Below are 12,900 nucleotides of genomic sequence, written 5' to 3'. Positions count from 1 at the left end.
GGTAGTTGAAGTCCCCCATAGCAAATGTGCTAATAGATATGAATGAGGATTTGCCACATTTCTGCATTGGGAGGTATTCACAATCTAATGAATAGGATTGGTGCCGCTCACCTCCCGATGATGAAGTGGCTCCAAACACTGTAAAGAGGATTTGAGCAAGGATTCTGCACCTAACCCTTCATAAAAACAAATGATATTCCACATTTAATGCAAGTGACTTGGGTATATCATATCATACTCTCATACAGCTGAGGGAATGTACATGTGGAATAATGACTGCTCTGCAAAGCACCACATCATGGCACTTTATCAATCTTATCTTCCTCTTACTAATGAGCAGGTATCCCATACTTGTGAGATATGTTCATTTGTAATTGTCCTGTATCAGACTACTATAATGCTTTTTAGAAAAAGCATTGAGCCAAACCTAAGTTTTATATGTTGGATTACTTTGGCAACTTTGTGCCATGTTGGTAGGGCCCTAGGTACTGAGACTGAATTATCCGCTATTTACGGTAGTTGTATTTCACATTTTCCATTAAAACTACTGTATATTTTTCAATTGTGTTGTGATAAAGGAATTTCCCCTTCAATCACTTTTGTTTATCAACTTAGTATAAAACTATAGGAAAAAAACACATTGTATATAAATAGACAGTTACGTACACGAACTACACAACTCCATTTAGCTTTCGTGTATGCATGAACACATTTGCACCTCATACAGGCCCATACTCAAAAACACTCCGCATTCAACAGTGCTTTGATGACTTCCATCTGTATGCCTAATCCAGACATGTTCCTGATAGTGCCATCTAATATATAATGTGTGTGTGTATGTGTGTGTGTATGTCCGGGATTGGCATCTGCACTGTCGCAGCTACAGCCACAAAATTTTGCACAGTCACACGTCTGGACCCCGAGTGTTATGATCAGGCGGCCTTGGAACAGCATGAAAAAACCTTCGCTGGAGTAGTGGTAACTATACAGACCGCAAACCCTGATCTTATCACAGACACTAGAAGTAGCCGTGGGGTGTGCCTAACCAGACCTAGACACCTCGACACAGCCGGAGGACTAAATATCCCTAAAGATAGAAAATAGGAAAACTGACTTGTGTTGTGAATTCTGTGGCAGAGCTCCCTCCTGTGGTCACAAGTGGTACTTCGGCTGGTTCTCTCTGTGAGCTTCCGTTGGTGGAGGAGAGTGGTACTGCGGCTTCTGAGTTTCCTTCCTCAGGTGGTGTGGTGAAGTCGTTAGGTGCTGCTCTATTTAACTCCACCTAGTGCTTTGATCCTGGCCTCCAGTCAATGTTCTAGTATTGGACCTGTTTCCTCCTGGATCGTTCCTGTGGCCTGCTGCTCTGCATAGCTAAGTTCCTCTTTGCTATTTGTTTGCTGTTTTTTTCTGTCCAGCTTGTCAATTTGTTTTTTTCTGCTTGCTGGAAGCTCTGGGACGCAGAGGGTGTACCTCCGTGCCGTTAGTTCGGTACGGAGGGTCTTTTTGCCCCCTTTGCGTGGTTTTGGTAGGGTTTTGTGTTGACCGCAAAGTTACCTTTCCTATCCTCGCTCTGTTCAGAAAGTTGGGCCTCACTTTGCTAAATCTATTTCATCTCTACGTTTGTCTTTTCATCTTAACTCACAGTCATTATATGTGGGGGCTGCCTTTTCCTTTGGGGTATTTCTCTGAGGCAAGGTAGGCTTATTTTCTATCTTCAGGCTAGCTAGTTTCTCAGGCCGTGCCGAGTTGCATAGGGAGCGTTAGGCGCAATCCACGGCTGCCTTTAGTGTGGTTGGAGAGGATTAGGGATTGCGGTCTACAGAGTTCCGACGTCTCAGAGCTCGTTCTTGGTTTTTGGGTTATTGCCAGGTCACTGTATGTGCGCTGACCTCTATGTCCATTGTGGTACTGAATTACCTTTCATAACAGTACTGGAGGCCTAAAGTACTAATGATTCCCAATAGAGGGAAAAAAGAAGTTCTGAGACCATTTTTTTTTTCTTTGCACTGTGTTTTGCCTTTTTTTTCCCCTAGACATTTGGGTGGTTCAGGACACAGGTGTAGCAATGGACATTAAAGGTCTGTCTTCATGTGTGGATCAGCTCACGGCAAGAGTACAAACTATTCAAGACTTTGTGGTTCAGAATTCTATGTTAGAACCGAGAATTCCTATTCCTGATTTGTTTTTTGGAGATAGAACTAAATTTCTGAGTTTCAAAAATAATTGTAAACTATTTCTGGCTTTGAAATCTCGCTCTCTGGTGACCCAGTTCAACAAGTTAGGATCGTTATTTCTTTTTTACGTGGCGACCCTCAGGACTGGGCATTTTCTCTTGCGTCAGGAGATCTTGCATTAAGTAATATCGATGCATTTTTCCTGGCGCTCGGATTGCTGTACGATGAGCCTAATTCTGTGGATCAGGCAGAGAAGAATTTGCTGGCTCTGTGTCAGGGTCAGGATGAAATAAAGGTATATTGTCAGAAATTTAGAAAGTGGTCCGTACTCACTCAGTGGAATGAAGGTGCGCTCGCAGCTATTTTCAGAAAAGGTCTCTCTGAAGCCCTTAAGGATGTCATGGTGGGATTTCCTATGCCTGCTGGTCTGAATGAGTCTATGTCTTTGGCCATTCAGATCGGTCGACGCTTGCGCGAGCGTAAATCTGTGCACCATTTGGCGGTATTACCTGAGCTTAAACCTGAGCCTATGCATTGCGATAGGACTTTGACCAGAGTTGAACGGCAAGAACACAGACGTCTGAATGGGCTGTGTTTCTACTGTGGTGATTCCACTCATGCTATCTCTGATTGTCCTAAGCGCACTAAGCGGTTCGCTAGGTCTGCCACCATTGGTACGGTACAGTCAAAATTTCTTCTGTCTGTTACCTTGATCTGCTCTTTGTCATCATATACTGTCATGGCATTTGTGGACTCAGGCGCTGCTCTGAATTTGATGGACTTGGAGTATGCTAGGCGTTGTGGGTTTTTCTTGGAGCCCTTGCAGTGTCCTATTCCATTGAAAGGAATTGATGCTACGCCTTTGGCCAAGAATAAGCCTCAGTACTGGACCCAGCTGACCATGTGCATGGCTCCTGCACATCAGGAGGTTATTCGCTTTCTGGTGTTGCATAATCTGCATGATGTGGTCGTGTTGGGGTTGCCATGGCTACAAGTCCATAATCCAGTATTAGATTGGAAATCCATGTCTGTGTCCAGCTGGGGTTGTCAGGGGGTACATGGTGATGTCCCATTTCTGACTATTTCGTCATCCACCCCTTCTGAGGTTCCTGAGTTCTTGTCTGATTACCGGGATTTATTTGATGAGCCCAAGTCCGATACCCTACCTCCGCAAAGGGATTGTGATTGTGCTATCGATTTGATTCCTGGTAGTAAATTCCCAAAAGGTCGACTGTTTAATTTATCTGTGCCTGAGCACGCCGCTATGCGGAGTTATGTGAAGGAGTCTTTGGAGAAGGGGCATATTCGCCCGTCATCGTCGCCATTAGGAGCAGGGTTCTTTTTTGTAGCCAAGAAGGATGGTTCACTGAGACCTTGTATAGATTACCGCCTTCTAAATAAGATCACGGTTAAATTTCAGTACCCCTTGCCATTGTTATCTGATTTGTTTGCTCGGATTAAGGGGGCTAGTTGGTTCACCAACATAGATCTTCGTGGTGCGTATAATCTTGTGCGTATTAAGCGAGGCGATGAGTGGAAAACTGCATTTAATACGCCCGAGGGCCATTTTGAGTATCTAGTAATGCCATTCGGACTTGCCAATGCTCCATCAGTGTTTCAGTCCTTTATGCATGACATCTTCCGAGAGTACCTGGATAAATTCCTGATTGTGTACTTGGATGACATTTTGATCTTCTCGGATGATTGGGAGTCTCATGTGAAGCAGGTCAGAACGGTGTTTCAGGTCCTGCGTGCTAATTCTTTGTGAAGGGATCAAAGTGTCTCTTTGGTGTTCAGAAGGTTTCATTTTTGGGGTTCATCTTTTCCCCTTCTACTATCGAGATGGACCCTGTTAAGGTCCAAGCCATCCATAATTGGACTCAGCCGACATCTCTGAAAAGTCTGCAAAAGTTCCTGGGCTTTGCTAATTTTTATCGTCGCTTCATCTGCAATTTTTCTAGTATTGCTAAACCATTGACCGATTTGACCAAGAAAGGTGCTGATTTGGTCAATTGGTCTTCTGCTGCGGTGGAAGCTTTTCAAGAGTTGAAGCGTCGTTTTTCTTCTGCCCCTGTGTTGTGTCAACCAGATGTTTCGCTTCCGTTCCAGGTCGAGGTTGATGCTTCTGAGATTGGAGCAGGGGCTGTTTTGTCGCAGAGAAGTTCTGATTGCTCGGTGATGAAACCATGCGCCTTCTTTTCCAGGAAGTTTTCGCCTGCTGAGCGAAATTATGATGTGGGCAATCGAGAGTTGCTGGCCATGAAGTGGGCATTCGAGGAGTGGCGTCATTGGCTTGAAGGAGCTAAGCATCGCGTGGTGGTCTTGACTGATCATAAGAACTTGACTTATCTCGAGTCCGCCAAGCGGTTGAATCCTAGACAAGCTCGTTGGTCGTTGTTTTTTGCCCGTTTTGACTTTGTGATTTCATACCTTCCGGGCTCTAAAAATGTGAAGGCGGATGCTCTGTCTAGGAGTTTTGTGCCCGACTCTCCGGGTGTATCTGAGCCGGCGGGTATCCTCAAAGAGGGAGTAATTGTGTCTGCCATCTCCCCTGATTTGCGTCGGGTGCTGCAAAAATTTCAGGCTAATAAACCTGATCGTTGCCCAGCGGAGAAACTGTTTGTCCCTGATAGGTGGACGAATAAAGTTATCTCTGAGGTTCATTGTTCGGTGTTGGCTGGTCATCCTGGAATCTTTGGTACCAGAGAGTTAGTGGCTAGATCCTTTTGGTGGCCATCTCTGTCGCGGGATGTGCGTACTTTTGTGCAGTCCTGTGGGATTTGTGCTCGGGCTAAGCCCTGCTGTTCTCGTGCCAGTGGGTTGCTTTTGCCCTTGCCGGTCCCGAAGAGGCCTTGGACACATATCTCTATGGATTTTATTTCAGATCTTCCCATCTCTCAAAAGATGTCAGTCATTTGGGTGGTCTGTGATCGCTTCTCTAAGATGGTCCATTTGGTACCCTTGTCTAAATTGCCTTCCTCCTCTGATTTGGTGCCATTGTTTTTCCAGCATGTGGTTCGTTTACATGGCATTCCAGAGAATATCGTTTCTGACAGAGGTTCCCAGTTTGTTTCGAGGTATAGGCGAGCCTTTTGTGGTAGGATGGGCATTGACTTGTCTTTTTCCTCGGCTTTCCATCCTCAGACTAATGGCCAGACCGAACGAACCATTCAGACCTTGGAAACATATCTGAGATGCTTTGTTTCTGCTGATCAGGATGACTGGGTGTCCTTTTTGCCTTTGGTTGAGTTCGCCCTTAATAATCGGGCCAGCTCGGCTACCTTGGTTTCACCGTTTTTCTGCAACTCTGGGTTCCATCCTCGTTTCTCTTCAGGGCAGGTTGAGTCTTCGGACTGTCCTGGTGTGGATACTGTGGTGGACAGGTTGCAGCAGATTTGGACTCATGTAGTGGAGAATTTGACTTTGTCCCAGGAGAAGGCTCAACGGTTCGCTAATCGCAGACGCTGTGTGGGTCCCCGACTTCGGGTTGGGGACTTGGTTTGGTTATCTTCTCGTCATATTCCTATGAAGGTTTCCTCTCCTAAGTTTAAACCTCGTTTTATTGGTCCGTATAGGATTTCTGAGGTTCTTAATCTTGTGTCTTTTCGTCTGACCCTTCCAGATTCTTTTTCCATACATAACGTATTCCATAGGTCATTGTTGCGGAGATACGTGGCACCTATGGTTCCATCTGTTGATCCTCCTGCCCCGGTTTTGGTGGAGGGGGAGTTGGAGTATATTGTGGAGAAGATTTTGGATTCTCGTGTTTCAAGGCGGAAACTCCAGTATCTGGTTAAGTGGAAGGGTTATGCTCAGGAAGATAATTCCTGGGTCTTTGCCTCTGATGTCCATGCTCCCGATCTTGTTCGTGCCTTTCATATGGCTCATCCTGGTCGTCCTGGGAGCTCTGGTGAGGGTTCGGTGACCCCTCCTCAAGGGGGGGTACTGTTGTGAATTCTGTGGCCAAGCTCCCTCCTGTGGTCACAAGTGGTACTTCGGCTGGTTCTCTCTGTGAGCTTCCGTTGGTGGAGGAAAGTGGTACTGCGGCTTCTGAGTTTCCTTCCTCAGGTGGTGTGGTGAAGTCGTTAGGTGCTGCTCTATTTAACTCCACCTAGTGCTTTGATCCTGGCCTCCAGTCAATGTTCTAGTATTGGACCTGTTTCCTCCTGGATCGTTCCTGTGGCCTGCTGCTCTGCATAGCTAAGTTCCTCTTTGCTATTTGTTTGCTGTTTTTTTCTGTCCAGCTTGTCAATTTGTTTTTTTCTGCTTGCTGGAAGCTCTGGGACGCAGAGGGTGTACCTCCGTGCCGTTAGTTCGGTACGGAGGGTCTTTTTGCCCCCTTTGCGTGGTTTTGGTAGGGTTTTGTGTTGACCGCAAAGTTACCTTTCCTATCCTCGCTCTGTTTAGAAAGTTGGGCCTCACTTTGCTAAATCTATTTCATCTCTACGTTTGTCTTTTCATCTTAACTCACAGTCATTATATGTGGGGGCTGCCTTTTCCTTTGGGGTATTTCTCTGAGGCAAGGTAGGCTTATTTTCTATCTTCAGGCTAGCTAGTTTCTCAGGCCATGCCGAGTTGCATAGGGAGCGTTAAGCGCAATCCACGGCTGCCTTTAGTGTGGTTGGAGAGGATTAGGGATTGCGGTCTACAGAGTTCCGACGTCTCAGAGCTCGTTCTTGGTTTTTGGGTTATTGCCAGGTCACTGTATGTGCGCTGACCTATATGTCCATTGTGGTACTGAATTACCTTTCATAACAGACTTGCCTCAGAGTAGACCCCCAAAGGATAGGCAGCCCCCCACAAATAATGACGGTGAGTAGGAGAGGAAAAGACACACGCAGGCGGAAAACAGGATTAGCAAAGGAGGCTACTTCTACCTAGATAGGAAAGTATAATGCAGGATACTAAGCGGTCAGCACAAAAACTACAAAATATCCACAGCAGAAAAATACAAAAACTCCACCACCTAACTAAAGATGTGGAGAGTATATCTGCGACTCCAGCGAATCCAACCAGACTGAGAAAACAACAGGACAGTCTAAGCTGGAACAAAATAGAAACTATGAACAGCACAGAAAATAGACACACAGCCTGTGTGCCTAAGAAAATGAAGCAGACACTTATCTTTTGCTGAAATGGCAGCAAGCAGGAGAGGCCAGGCAGAGAACCAATACTTCCAATAGAACATTGACAACTGGCAAGGACTAATAAGTCCTGCAAAGCTAAATACCCCAGTCCGAATTGCAATTAGCAGAAACACCTGTCCAGGACTGCCGCCCAGGCACAACTGCATTACCATCAACAACCATCGGAGGGAGCCCAAGAACAGAATTCACAACAGTACCCCCCCCTTGAGGAGGGGTCACCGAACCATCACCAGAGCCCCCAGGCCGATCAGGATGAGCCAAATGAAAGGCACGAACCAAATCAGCGGCATGGACATCAGAGGCCGAAACCCAAAAATTATCCTCCTGGCCATAACCCTTCCATTTGTTGTACAATACTGATGGTAAATGAACTGGCGATCCTTTTTGTCCGCTTAGGGCAGACAGAAATGACATGAGAAGCGTCGCCACAATAAAAACACAACCTATTGAGACGTCTGAAACCTTGTCGTTCCGTTTTAGACAGAATCCTATCACACTGCATAGGCTCAGGAACTTGTCCTGAAGATAATGCCATATCGCGCACAGCCCTGCGCTCCCGCAAGCGCCGGTCAATCTGAATGGCCAAAGACATAGAATCACACAGATTGGAGGGTGTGGGAAACCCCACCATAACATCCTTAACGGATTCAGAAAGACCCTTTCTGAAGATTGCCGCCAAAGCATCATCATTCCATTTAGTCAGCACAGACCATTTTCTGAATTTCTGACAATACAATTCAGCCTCCTCTTGCCCCTGAGATAGGGCCAACAAGGTCTTCTCAGCCTGATCCACCGAATTAGGTTCATCATACAATAATCCCAATGCTTGAAAGAAAGAATCAATATTAAGCAAAGCAGGATTGCCAGATTCCTGGGAAAATGCCCAATCCTGGGGATCACCACGCAGCAGGGAGATGATGATTTTAACCTGCTGAATGGGATCACCAGAGGAACGGGGTCTCAATGCAAAAAACAGTTTACAGTTATTTTTGAAACTCAAAAATTTGGACCTGTCACCAAAAAATAAATCAGGAGTGGGAATCTTAGGTTCTAAAGCAGGAGTCTGAACAATATAATCTGAAATACCCTGTACCCTAGCAGCAAGCTGGTCTACACGAGAAGCTAATTCCTGAACATTCATGCTAGTACTAGGTTCCTCAGCCACCCAGAGATTAAGAGGGAGGAGAAGACAAAACAGGCTGAAGAAAAAAAAATGGCTCAAAACCTTTCCTCCCTTCTTCTGAGATGCATTTAACTAATGTGGTGGACAGGCCAGTTGTACTGTTATGATCAGGCGGCCTTTTGAACAGCATGAAAAAACCTTCGCTGGAGTAGTGGTAACTATACAGACCACAAACCCTGATCTTATCACAGACACTAGAAGTAGCCGTGGGGTGTGCCTAACCAGACCTAGACACCTCGACACAGCCGGAGGACTAAATATCCCTAAAGATAGAAAATAGGAAAACTGACTTGCCTCAGAGTAGACCCCCCAAAGGATAGGCAGCCCCCCACAAATAATGACGGTGAGTAGGAGAGGAAAAGACACATGCAGGCGGAAAACAGGATTAGCAAAGGAGGCTACTTCTACCTAGATAGGAAAGTATAGTACAGGATACTAAGCGGTCAGCACAAAAACTACAAAATATCCACAGCAGAAAAATACAAAAACTCCACCACCTAACTAAAGATGTGGAGAGTATATCTGCGACTCCAGCGAATCCAACCAGACTGAGAAAACAACTGGACAGTCTAAGCTGGAACAAAATAGAAACTATGAACAGCACAGAAAATAGACACACAGCCTGTGTGCCTAAGAAAATGAAGCAGACACTTATCTTTTGCTGAAATGGCAGCAAGCAGGAGAGGCCAGGCAGAGAACCAATACTTCCAATAGAACATTGACAACTGGCAAGGACTAATAAGTCCTGCAAAGCTAAATACCCCAGTCCGAATTGCAATTAGCAGAAACACCTGTCCAGGACTGCCGCCCAGGCACAACTGCATTACCATCAACAACCATCGGAGGGAGCCCAAGAGCAGAATTCACAACACCCGAGAGCGTCATAGGCTATGTTGTGAGGCGAAATTTTAACCCCGCGTGTTCCAATTCACCAAACCATTTTGCCCCTATCTACATAATGGGGAAAAAGTGAAAGGAAAAGTGTTGGAGGCAAATTGACAGCTGCCAGATTTGAACAAGGGGGACTTAAAGAGTGAGAGCGATGGCGCCAAAGAGTATATACCGTACAGTTGCTAAGGTGGGGCCCCAACATGGGATACTCACCACACACGGGGATATGAACACACACACAAAATGTGCCACACACTACCACGTGCTTGAAGACATATACCACCCTCAGCACACATTTCACCACACATACACCTACCTCGCCACATAAAAGTCGAAACACAAAAGTCGCCGCTCGAAACTCGCCATGCGCAAAACTCGCCACATGCAAATCTAGGCTCACGCAAAACTCGCCACACATGCAAAACTCAACTCATGGAAAACTCGCCACACGCAAAACTTGCACACGCGGAAAAATTGCCACATGCACAAAAGTTGCAACACATGCAAAAGTTGCCTCACACAAAACTTGCACATACTCAAAACGCACCACACATAACTCGCCACGCGCAAAACTCGCCATGTGCAAAACTTGCTGCACACAACTTGCTACACTAACCTGTCAAATGCAACTCGACACACAAAAAGTTGCTACACGCATTTCTCCACACAAAACTGATCTCACAAAAGTCGCTGCAAAATGTCGCCACATGCAACTCAACACACACAACTTGACAGATGAAACTCGCCCTAAAACACACACAAGTCTGGTATTATCCTTCAAAAATAAAAATCTGATTAATAAGCAGACAAACTACAAGAGCAACAAATATACCATATAGGAAATACGGCAGCTGTCAGTCACATGACCTGTCTATTATGTGTATGTGTGAGCTAATATATACTGCCAGGGGGGAGGGCTTCCTGTTGGCCGGGGATTTATCAGGCTGCCAATTTAGCTAACAAATACTGAGGTAAAGATACTGACCAAATAACGTGTGAACGCGGTCTAATACAGGAGGAGATGACATACAGATATATACTATATACAGGAGAGATTACACACAGGTATATACTATATACAGGAGGAGATGACACACAGGTATATACTATAAACAGGAGGAGATGACACACGTATATACTATATACAGGAGAAGATGACACACAGGTATATGCTATATACAGGAGGAGATGACACACAGGTATATACTATATACAGGAGGAGATGACACACAGGTATATACTATAAACAGGAGGAGATGACACACAGGTATATACTATATACAGGAGGAGATGACATACAGGTGCATACTATATACAGGAGAAGATGACACAGATATATATATATATATACAGGAGGAGATGACATACAGGTATATACAGGAGATGACACACCGGTATATACTATGTACAGGGGAGATGACACACGTATATACTATATACAGAAGGAGATGACACACAGGTATATACTATATACAGGAGGAGATGACATACAGGTATATACTATATACAGGAGAAGATGACATACAGGTATATACTATATAAAAGAGGAGATGACACATAGGTATATAGAGGAAGAGATGACATACAGCAGGTATATACTATATAAAGGGGAGATGACATACAGGTATATACTATATACAGGAGATGACATACAGGTATATAGTATATACAGAAGAGATGACATACAGGTATATACTATATACAGGAGGAGATGACACATAGGTATATACAGTATCCTGAGGAGATGACATACAGGTATATACAGGAGATGACACACCGGTATATACTATGTACAGGGGAGATGACACACGTATATACAGGAGGAGATGACACATAGGTATATACAGTATCCTGAGGAGATGACATACAGGTATATACAGGAGATGACACACAGGTATATACTATACACAGGGGAGATGACACACGTATAAAACCAGGGATTCAAGCTTCAGGAGGCTAATTTGCATATTCCAGGTGCCTTCTGGGAGAAGCGAAGTCTCCCTAAGCTAGAAGATCGTTGGGTACAGCCGGGACCAGCTGCTTCGAAAGCATCACCAAACCAGGGATTCAAGCTTCAGGAGGCTAATTTGCATATTCCAGGTGCCTTCTGGGAGAAGCGAAGTCTCCCTAAGCTAGAAGATCGTTGGGTACAGCCGGGACGAGCTGCTTCGAAAGCATCACCAAACCAGGGATTCAAGCTTCAGGAGGCTAATTTGCATATTCCAGGTGCCTTCTGGGAGAAGCGAAGTCTCCCTAAGCTAGAAGATCGTTGGGTACAGCCGGGACCAGCTGCTTCGAAAGCATCACCAAACCAGGGATTCAAGCTTCAGGAGGCTAATTTGCATATTCCAGGTGCCTTCTGGGAGAAGCGAAGTCTCCCTAAGCTAGAAGATCGTTGGGTACAGCCGGGACCAGCTGCTTCGAAAGCATCACCAAACCAGGGATTCAAGCTTCAGGAGGCTAATTTGCATATTCCAGGTGCCTTCTGGGAGAAGCGAAGTCTCCCTAAGCTAGAAGATCGTTGGGTACAGCCGGGACCAGCTGCTTCGAAAGCATCACCAAACCAGGGATTCAAGCTTCAGGAGGCTAATTTGCATATTCCAGGTGCCTTCTGGGAGAAGCGAAGTCTCCCTAAGCTAGAAGATCGTTGGGTACAGCCGGGACCAGCTGCTTCGAAAGCATCACCAAACCAGGGATTCAAGCTTCAGGAGGCTAATTTGCATATTCCAGGTGCCTTCTGGGAGAAGCGAAGTCTCCCTAAGCTAGAAGATCGTTGGGTACAGCCGGGACCAGCTGCTTCGAAAGCATCACCAAACCAGGGATTCAAGCTTCAGGAGGCTAATTTGCATATTCCAGGTGCCTTCTGGGAGAAGCGAAGTCTCCCTAAGCTAGAAGATCGTTGGGTACAGCCGGGACGAGCTGCTTCGAAAGCATCACCAAACCAGGGATTCAAGCTTCAGGAGGCTAATTTGCATATTCCAGGTGCCTTCTGGGAGAAGCGAAGTCTCCCTAAGCTAGAAGATCGTTGGGTACAGCCGGGACCAGCTGCTTCGAAAGCATCACCAAACCAGGGATTCAAGCTTCAGGAGGCTAATTTGCATATTCCAGGTGCCTTCTGGGAGAAGCGAAGTCTCCCTAAGCTAGAAGATCGTTGGGTACAGCCGGGACCAGCTGCTTCGAAAGCATCACCAAACCAGGGATTCAAGCTTCAGGAGGCTAATTTGCATATTCCAGGTGCCTTCTGGGAGAAGCGAAGTCTCCCTAAGCTAGAAGATCGTTGGGTACAGCCGGGACCAGCTGCTTCGAAAGCATCACCAAACCAGGGATTCAAGCTTCAGGAGGCTAATTTGCATATTCCAGGTGCCTTCTGGGAGAAGCGAAGTCTCCCTAAGCTAGAAGATCGTTGGGTACAGCCGGGACCAGCTGCTTCGAAAGCATCACCAAACCAGGGATTCAAGCTTCAGGAGGCTAATTTGCATATTCCAGGTGCCTTCTGGGAGAAGCG

The 12,900-nt window shown here is 45.8% G+C and overlaps 1 protein-coding gene across 1 annotated transcript in view; it reads left to right on the top strand.

The window, feature by feature from the left end:
- The window catches only part of LOC138672052 (acyl-CoA dehydrogenase family member 11-like), a 239,854-nt gene that overhangs the window by 68,948 nt on the left and 158,006 nt on the right, over nucleotides 1-12,900 (top strand). The gene's annotated exons all lie outside the window — the stretch shown is intronic.

This window comes from Ranitomeya imitator, chromosome 1 (genome assembly GCF_032444005.1).
Source record: "Ranitomeya imitator isolate aRanImi1 chromosome 1, aRanImi1.pri, whole genome shotgun sequence".
Lineage (NCBI taxonomy): Eukaryota > Metazoa > Chordata > Amphibia > Anura > Dendrobatidae > Ranitomeya > Ranitomeya imitator.
The sequence above is the reverse complement of the archived record's forward strand: the minus strand, read 5'-3'. Positions and strand labels throughout refer to the sequence as shown.